The sequence below is a fragment of the Populus alba genome, chromosome 13, assembly GCF_005239225.2.
Source record: "Populus alba chromosome 13, ASM523922v2, whole genome shotgun sequence".
Taxonomy (NCBI): domain Eukaryota; kingdom Viridiplantae; phylum Streptophyta; class Magnoliopsida; order Malpighiales; family Salicaceae; genus Populus; species Populus alba.
In genome coordinates, this window is record NC_133296.1 from 6,313,022 (window position 1) to 6,323,918 (window position 10,897).

Here is a 10,897-nt window from a genome sequence, read left to right on the forward strand (position 1 = left end):
ACAAGTCGGAAAAATTTAGGTTTGAAAGATTAAAAATTAGAGGGGAAGTTATAGGGGACAATGGGTTTCCTATCCATGAGCGCACAGTCCTAGTTCTCAAAGCAAAACAACGTGTTTCCTTGCAAGCCTAGTCTTTATTATCATTATTTATTTTTTTTATCAATTTAATTATAAATTTTTGTTCAATTTATTTGGTTAACTGATCATACATCCATATAAAAAAACGATTATATTTTCAGGTTTTAGATTAAATTTATGTTCTAATATCACTCATATTATTTAAAATTTATTCCTTCAATTTCTAATCTTATGAAAAATTAGTGTTCAATTTATTTTTCTCCTTTTTTTATTTTTTAGGAAATTTTATTTTCTAAGAATTATTATTATTACTTTTCTTTATGTATGGGTTTTGGAATAAAAAAAATTTAGAACATGATTAATTTTTTCTTTTTTTAAAAGATAAATCAATATAGCTTAATTATAAGAAAGATTCTCGAAATTTAAATGAAAGTAACATGGCTTTAAATATATATTTAATATAAAAGTTAAAAAAATATTGCGAATAATCAATCTGTCCTAATTTTTTTTGAAGAACAAATCTAAAAATAATTTAATAATAATTGAAAGCAAGAAGTAAAAACAAATAATATTTGATCTATGTGTGAAGCTCATGTACAAGGACTAGTCCATAGGGCCTATAATTAAACGAAAAGGAAATTAGAAAAAGAGTAGCGTCTTGGCTGGTAGTTGCAAACTTAGGTTTTTTATTTTCAAATTGGCAGTTGCAAGCGATTAGTTGAACACGTAAAGTGCATTAGCTGGATATCAAATTCCAGTTCGTGAATAACTTGTAATTACTAAACTAGGGAAAGCCAAATACTAGTTAGTAACTAAAAAAAGTTAGCATGCGCTAGCTTAATCTAACAAAGATAAGGATTATCTTCCTTCGACAGGTTGCTGTACGTTCGAAATGAAGTTAGGGCTCCTAATCGAATACACGGGAATTTGGTAGCAAATGGGAGAGACGACGAAGGATGAAATGATGCCTAAATTCCCTAAAAGAGTACATGTCTTGGTTTTTAAATTGGTAATTACAATTACTAGATCTTTGCAAAATGATTCTGAGATAGTATTTGCATGGAATTATTGAATGAAAATGGGATGGTCTGTGTGAACCATTCCATCATCTTGGTCTCTTTTTTCTTTCTTTTCTAGACTAATGGTTTATTGCTGCGTGCCATTGAAGAGACTGGAAAAATTGATTTCCTACTGGAATCAGTCTCTTGGTACCAGTCTTCCTCCAAAGGTTTGAATCTTATAATCACTGGAGTTCCTAGCTTATGATATATAATATATACGTAATATATACGAGAGGATGATAATATCCTATTATGTAGCTTGAAATTTGTTGACACTAGCGGTCTGAATGTCATAGAATGAAGGGGAACAACATCGTCACTACTCGTTTATACTAATTAAGGAAAAGCAGAACAAGAACATGAAATGTTTAAACAAATAAAAACAGGAAAGGGAAAGTAGGCATAACACTCTTTATAATTTGCATGCGTACCTGTTAAGACTGAAACAGGTTGAAGCTCACTGCGCTTCAGCCTTGGATTATTGTCGACTCGAGAAATGGAAAAAGCGAGAAGGGAATGCGTCTTTGTTAACAAGGCAGTAGCAACTAGCCAGAGTGCAAGATACTGACTTATGGACGGTAGTGAGAAGATGTAAATGTCCAATAAAACTACTAGGGATAAACCAATATTGTAATCCTACGGCCTTGGTTTGTTCTGTGAGAGATAGATACATGAGATTTTAACTTCAAACCAAGGCCGTAGGATTACAATATATATATATTGAAGATCTAAAGAAAGCCGACGCCCTCATATCTCTGTGTCCATTAAGATTACTTGGAATAAACCAGAGTGGGCCTTGGTTTGTTCTGTGAGAGAGAGATACATGAGGTTGGGTTGAGAAAGAGCAAAATGAAAGCGTAGAAGTTGCATTCATCTTGGCTGGCAGTTGCAAACTTAGGTCTCGTTTTTCAAATTGGTAGTTGCAAACGATTACTTGAGCATTTAATGTATTCTCCACGACACGATAAGCTCATAAATGTAGATTACATTTGTGACCAACTTGTTAAGCAAGGGAAACCAAATACTAGTTTACGTGTGTGGTTAGTGACGAAAAAAAGTAGCATGCGCTTGATCCAACGAAGATAAGGATTATCTTCCTTCAATGATTTGAAAAATGGTCGTCATCAGTTCAAAATGAAGTTAGGGCTCGTAATCGCAAGGAAATGGGAGAGATGAAGTATGAAATGATACTCAAATTCCCTGGAAGACATGTCTTGGCTTTTTAACCAAGTAATTACGTAAAATGACTCTGAGATAGTGCGGAATTATTGAATGAAAATGAGATGCTCCATGTGAACCATTCCATTTCTCTTTCCCTTTTATCATCTTGGTCTCTCTCTCTCTACTACTGTCTTGTTGCTCCTTGCCAAAGATGAGATTGGCAAAATTGATTTCAGAAAAATTGGTTTCCTACTGGCTCTAATAATAATATCAGTCTTGTTCCAAAGGTTTGACTCTTATAATAATATAATATTTAAGAGGGGATAATATCCTATAATGTGTCTTGAAATTCGGAGACCTTAATGTCGCAGAATGAAGCAGAACTAACAACATTGTCACTACTCGTCTATATATGTGCACTATAAAAGGACCACATTTGTATTAATGGGATGAAATATATAGTTAAGGAAAAGCAAGCAGAAGTTAGAGTAATGTCCACAGAGAGAGAGAGAGAGAGAGAGAGAGGAGAGACGTTGGGACACCTGGGTAGGAGTGCAGTGTGTCTGTTTTCTCCCTGTTCTTTCTATGGGTATATATTCATTTATTAGAAAATCAAAAATTGGTGAATAGATAAAGAAAAGGGAGAAACGAAGAATGGTTGGTGGCTTGTTCGTTGATGGAAGAATGTGTGCGAACAATCCAATCTACAACTTGTATATTAGATAGGTAATTAAAGAGAATTTTATTTTATATTAAAGAAATAAGATTTTATAATGCGATGAACTCCAAATCAATAAATTTAGATGTTGCAAGAAAAATTGAAAAGGAAAAACTAAAATTGATATATATATTGTACTTCGCACTTGATGTTGTATAATATTATGGTATAACATAATGATATGATGCCGAAATTCCATGGAAGCAGCGGCGGATCTGTAACATGTGCTCGGAAAAAAAAAAAAAAACTATTTATTTGCTATTCAAGTTGTATCTTCACTAACTAGAATAATAATAATGGTACTGGAGCATTCCACTATAACATCAACATTTAAACAATTTAATACTATAAAAGGAAAGGATAAAGATTGCTAACAATAAAACAATTATTTTTTATGCTCTCTAAATAGTCAATTCTACATAAACTCAAACGTTTATTGTCTCTCCTTAAGGAAAGAGACCCATATATATATATATATATATATATATATATATATATATATATATATATATATATATATATATATATATATATATATATATATAAACACACCTTTATATAGAAATAGTTATTATATATATTACATTACATCATTGTACAAAAGAATAGTTGCTTTTATGGACAATCATCATAATTAATACAAAGACAATCTCTCAACAGAACTTAACTTTGGTAGTAGAGCCGCAAAATAATCTAGCAATCTTCCTCCTTGTATCCGATCTTCATCTTCTTCTTTAGACCAAGTTGTACCTTTTCTTGCTAAATAGACAACCAAGAACTTCAACAATCTTCTGTTGCTGCATAAGCTCTTCAGTCTTTTTTCTCCCCTGTGACACCATTAGTTACCTATGGTGCATCCACTACTCATGCCATCATACCTCTTCCTCATACACAGCAGGTAATCTCTTTAAAACTCTCCAAAACCATCATACCTCTTCCTAATGACACATCACCATAACCTCCTTCTCATATGGTATCTACTACGACATCTTCATCGTCTGTCAATCTTGCATACTTATCATAGAAGCAGCAAGATCACTTAAGCATGAGCTCTCTCTTATCTTCTCTTTATGTGGAAGTTTTGCACTTAGTTGTGGATTGTAAGACCTCCCATGACATCTGGACAAGGCTGAAAACAGCCCTAGCCTCTCTTTCCAACTCGCGGATTATGCAACTCCACGTTTCATTCCAAGATTTACGACAGAATGATGATTCTGTCAGCATCTATTTGCAGAAGTCAAAGGCCTTATTTGATGAACTTACTACTGCTGGCAAACCAATCGTCATGGAAAAATTCAACTTGTATGTGTTTTGGGGTTTACGTAATGATTTTAAGGATCTTGTCACCAGCTTGTCTACCAAGGTTGATCTCATCTCCTACACTAATCTTCATAACAATCTCCTTACACATGAGTTTCTCCACAAAACTTCTCTCTAACCTGTCATAACAAGTCCTCTCTTACCACCTCCAACATAGCAGTCATCTGTGTTTTTTGTGCAACACCATTCTGGCTTTAGTACTGGCAGAAGGGGTCAGTTTTGTGGAGGCTGGAGGCATAACAATTACAGCAACTATTATCATGGAAGTTATGGCAATGGCTCAGCCGAGAACTTCAACACTCACAATTATGCTTCAGGCCAGCAATTTGAACAACAGGGAAATCGTTTCTCCTATGGTTCTCCCTTTTGAACTACAAGCAATTTGGGTAGCAAGGTAACCATTTTGGTGGTTACATTCGCATCGTGATGTGTCAGTTGTGTTATGAATATGGGCATACTACCCAACAGTGTTCTCAGTTGGCTACTTATCCTCTCCAAGCTAATGTCAATCTCACATTTAATAATGCCCCTACAACCACTCTTGTTACTTGGTTTCCTGATACAAGTGCAAATCATTATGTGACGTCAAACCTTGTAAGTATAACTAGTTCAGAACCTTACCTTGGTAATGATCATCTGCATGTTGGTAATGGTAAGAGCCTTATTATTTTGAATATTGCTCACCCTAAAATTCATTCACCCAAATGCACGTTTATTTTATCCAATATTTTACATGTTCTTGACATTAAAAAGCCTTTGCTATTTGTTCAAAAAAAATTTCTTAAGAATAACATCTTTTTAAAAAAATTTATTCCTTTTTATTTTATGTTAAGGATCTCATGACAAAGGAAGTGCTTCTTTCTAGTCAGAGTAGAGATGATCTATATGTTTTGTTTGAGTCGTCTGCCACTACCAAAAATTCGCTTAATAGCAACGGATTTACCGACGGAATATCTTTGTCAGTAATTTGAGGTCGAAATTACCGACGGAATTTATCCGTCCATAATTCGGTCGATTACCGACTGAATTACGGACGGAAAGTTCAAAATTAAAAAAAAAAAAAAAAAAAGGCGATTGCTGACGTGGAAGTTTTGGCAAGGAAGTTTTTTTTATGGAATCACCGACGAATTCAAAACAACAGGCCCGTATAGTGACGCGACTGGTTCACCATTGAAAATAACGACGGAATCACTGACAAATTTTAAATGGCTAATCCGTACGGTTATATGTCTATTTTCCCGACAGAAAAGCCAACGGATACACCGACGGATATTTTTGTCTGTGAAACCGTCGGAAAAAGTTAATATAATTCCATGTTTCCAACCCTCTCCTCCCCTATTTCCCTTTCTTCTTTCTAATCCCAACTCTCCCCATTTGCAAACAGCCAACACCCAAACAAAAATTCCCTCATCTCAGCACAACAAGTTATATTTCTTGAAGTTTTGTGATCACAGCATCCGTGTTTTGATTTTCCGATGGATTTTATCAATTTTTTATAAGTAATTCTATCTTTTTAAATTTTAAAAATATAAATTTTCAATTTTTTTATTTATTTTAGTATATGTATTTTGTTAGTAGATGTACATGTTTTATTGTTATTTCTCAAACAAACTTGTAGTATATGAATGTATAATTTTATACCTGTTATGGTTTATTTTAGATTTTGTAAGATTGTATTTGTTTGTAAATCGTTAAAACTTTATGGAATTACCGAATTACATGTGTTGTTTTGAAATAATTGTGTTGTTTTTGAAATAATTAATAGCTTGCTTAATGGGTCCATTTTAAGTTTTATCAATGGTATTGCGGAGTGGTAATTTCTGTAAATTTATATATATATTAACTTGTATGTATATATGGACGTTAAATAAATGTTCATAATGAATATTTAATATTTATGAGAAGTTGTGATTGGTTTGTTGGATAATCTCGAGGTAAAGTAATATTTTTGCAAGTTTATTTACCTTAGTTAAGTAATATATGATGTCATCATAATTTTGTAGAGGTTCGATATAAGTCATGGATGATCGTTCATGGATGTATCGAGATTCACCCCAAGAATTATGGAGGATGGATTATTGTAACGGGGTTCAGGGTTTTATTAATTTCATAACATCTATTCCCAGAAATTTTACTGGAGGCGATATTAGGTGTCCATGCAAGAAGTGTCAAAATAAAAAGTATTTGCATCTAGATATTGTAATGATGCATCTTCTACACAAAGGGTTTATGGAGAATTACCAGTGTTGGTATGCACATGGAGAAGTATTTGTTAGTAAGAGGAGAATGGGAGAAACGGTGGTTAGGTCAACTTTTAATGCTGGCAACGTGCATGAAGTGGCAAATGACAACACTAATTTTTATAGAAATATGGTTATGGATGCAATGAGAATAAATCAATGTAATGTCAGTTAATGTCCAATCATAGAAGAAGAACCTAATGCAGATGCAGCTAGGTTTTTTGATTTGTTGAAAGATTCTAACGAACCATTATGGGATGGCTGCACAAACCACTATAAATTATCGGCCATGGCACAGGTGTTCACCATCAAGTCAGATCACGGGTTAAGTGAGGCCGGGTATGATAAAATTATTGAATGGGCAAGAAGCATTTTACCTGAAGGGAGCAGGCTGAAAGAGAATTCTATGTTGCAAAGTCCATAATGAAACCCCTCGGTTTAGGATACTAGAAAATTGACATGTGCCCTAACTTCTGCATGTTATACTACCTTGAAAATGCTGAGATGACTGAGTGCATGACACGCGGGCATTCCCGTTACAAACCCAGAACTGGCAGGGGAAAGACTCTGGTGGCATATAAAAAACTTAGATACTTCCTGATCACACCAAGACTGTAAAGGTTATTCATGTCACCAAGGACTGCTGAGCACATGACATGGCACCAAGCACATGATGGCACCAAGCACAGTAAATTTTTGTAATCACATTCTGAGACAGAGCGGGAAAATACTTTTTTAATTTTTCAAGAGTGGTGTCCATTTTCAACTGAGAATTGGGGGAGAGATTCAAAGAAAGCAGAAAGAGCAAAGAATTGCACAAATATATACACAGATATCAGTTATCATGGGAAACTGAAAGAACCGACTTAAGAGTCACGGAGTACCGTTATCCGCCATTTGACCGGGGTGAGAGAAACTAGCAAAACAAAACTCACACCAAAAAGGAACACAAAAAAAAAATTGTGAGAAAAACAAAATAATCAACCTTTATCTAAAAGATCATTCAAACCAATGGATTCATTTTCACTAGGAAACTCATCAAAGTAAGCTTTCAAACGATGTCCATTTACCTTCAAAACATTGTCATTCTTTGAATTCTCAATATCAAGGGCCCCATAAGGATACACATGTTTCAAAATAAATGGACCGCTCCATCTTGATCTTAATTTTTCAGGAAATAAATGGAGTCGAGAATTATAAAGCAAAACTTTTTTACCAGTATCAACTTTTTGACAATTTTCACAAGTTTTGCAGAATGCATGCGTGTCCTTGAATATGGTGGGCCAATAAAATCCTTTTTGTAAGATTTTTGCAGTCGTCTTTTTTAATGAGAATTGACTCCCACATGCTTCAGAATGATAAAGTTTAATGACACTACTTACCTCATTATCCGGAATGCATCTTTGAAATTTTTTATCAGGACAATATTTGAATAAGTTAGGGTCATCCCAATAAAAGTTCTTCACTTCGTTCAAAAACTTTCCTTTGTCTTCAGTACTCCAATGAGCTAGCAAATCTCCTGAAGCAAGAAAATTGATATTTTTAGCAAACCAAGGCATTGAACTAAGAGAAAGTAAGGATTCATCAGGAGAGTAATCATCAATTGGTGGGATGTCAAATGTCAAATCTATTGTCACTCTTGACAAAAGATCGACATCAACATTTTTGGTGCCTTTTTCATCCGTGATTTCTTCCTGAGAATAAATCATTTGCAAATCTTCAGATTCATCCAACTCAATATTACTCAAAGTAGATTCAAGTTAATCATGAACTAATTCTTCAATATGATCTACTTCTTGTAAATCATTATCATCTCCAGGCTGCTTGCAAATGTTGAAAATATTCATCTCCAATGTCATGTTTCCAAAAGATAACTTCATGAGTCCATTCCTACAATTAATCAATGCATTAGAAGTTGCAAGAAACGGACGTCCTAAAATAACAGGAAATGAATTACATGCTTCAACAAGTTGCGTGTCCAAGACAATAAAATCCACAGGATAAATGAATTTATCGACTTGTACTAATACATCTTCAATTATTCCTCTAGGCACTTTTACAGATCTATCGGCAAGTAAAAGAGTTACAGAAGTTGGTTTTAACTCACCTAGATTGAGACTCTGAAAAACTGAATATGGAAGTAAATTCACACTAGCTCCAAGATCAAGTAAAGCTCTTTCAATTTTATGTTCTCCAATAAAGCAAGAAATTATAGGACAACCAGGGTCTTTATATTTCAAAGCATTATTATTCTGAAGAATAGCACTTACTTGTTCGGCTAAAAAGGCTTTCTTTTTCACATTCAGTTTTTTCTTCACAGTGCATAGATCTTTAAAAAATTTAGCATAGGAAGGTACATGTTTAATAGCATCCAACAAAGGTATATTGATCCTTACTTATTTTAAAGTTTCAAGGATTTCAGAGTTGTGATTGACTTTCCTTTGTTTGGTCATGGCATGAGGAAATGGAAGTGCTGGCGGAGAATCAGTCTTTTCTTTACAATGTTCAAATTCAACCCCTTCCTTACCCTCAGAGATTGACTCATCATCTTTCTCACAAGGTTCAAGAGTGGGTTTTTCAATAACCTTACCACTGCAAAGAGTGATGACTGATTTGACTTGATCCATGTGTTGGCTTCCAGAAATACTTGCATTTGCATTGTATTGCCCCTTTGGATTTTGTTGTTTTTGAGATGGAAACTTACCTTTCTCTTGGAAACTGAGAGCAGATGTTAACTTTGCAAGAGTATCTTTAAAATCTGTCATGCCTTGAGCAAGTTGAGTGTTGATTGTCTCTTGCTTTTCAATGAATGCATGCAATGTTTCCTCAAGATTTCTTCTAGGAGGTGGAGCATAAGGAGGTGCATATCCATGAGAATTTTGAAAATTATGGTGTGCTTAAAACGGTGGCTGTGAAGTTTGTGCATTATTATTATCACTTTTCCAACTGAAATTTGGGTGATTTCTCCAACCAGGGTTGTATGTTTGCGAGTATGGGTTATGATTGGGCCTTTGAAAATTGTTTAAAGCATGGGCTTGTTCATGGAAGCATTCCTTGAAAGAAGGCAAAGTTGGACAATCATTGGTTGCATGTTTATTTGTTTCACAGAATTGACACACAATGTCTTGAACAGATTTTAATTGACCACTCTTTTTCAATTCTAGTGCCTCGAATTTTCTAGCTAATGATGCAAACTTGGATTGGAGGTCATGATCTTCCCTAAGGTTATACATACCTCCACTGGATGTATGAGGTTGGGTTTTACTTGGTGCCTCATAAATACCCGTAGTGTCCTAATTTTATGCATTTTCAGCTATTAAGTCTAGGTATTCAATTGCTTTATTAGGGTCTTTATCTTCAAAAGTTTCATTGCACATCAATTCAACCATTTGTCTATCTTTAGGTGTTAACCCTTCATAAAATTGTGAAACCAATCTCCATGTTTCAAAACCATGATGAGGGCAAGTATTAAATAAGTCTCGATACCTATCCCAACATTGGTAAAATGTTTCACTTGATTTTTGAGTGAAAGTGGTGATTTGTCTTTTGAAAGAGTTGGTTCTGTAAGATGGAAAAAACTTCTTTAAAATTTGGTGTTGCATTTCATCTCAAGCACGAATGGATCCTGACCTAATATTTTATAGTCATATTTTAGCTTTATCTTTTAATGAAAAAGGAAAAAGCTTTAATCTAATGGTATTCATGCTACAATTTAAGTCATTATAAGTGTTACAAACTTCTTCAAATTCTCTCAAATGCAGGTATGGATTTTCTAGATCTAAGCCATAAAAAGAAGGTAAAAGTTGAATAATGTCTGGCTTAAAATTAAAATGAGATGCATCAGGAGGGAAAACTATGCATGAGGGTGCACTTGCTCTTATGGGATACATGTGGTCTCTAAGTATCCTAACACGGTTATTATCATTATTCTCATTATAAAGTGACTGATTATCTTCTTCGGCCATATTTTCTGAAAATGATGAGGATACCCTACAAAGTCTACCACTTAATATACGTGACTAAACACTCATGCATATGTAGAAAGAGAATAAAAGGAAGAAGAAAACAAAAGAAAAAGAAACAAAACAAAAGAAACAAAGTTAGATACAAGAAAAGTGAAAAGAGAAAACAAAAGAAATACTATAATTTGTACAAGAATTTACCTCCCCGGCAACGGCGCCAAAAACTTGACACGACCAAAAGATTGATGTCTTCTCCCAAGTGCAGGAGTGTCGAAGTAATAAATAACCCGGCAAGACCGAGGTCGAACAACAGAGAGGTTAATTGTATAAAATATAAATAACAAAATAACAACAACA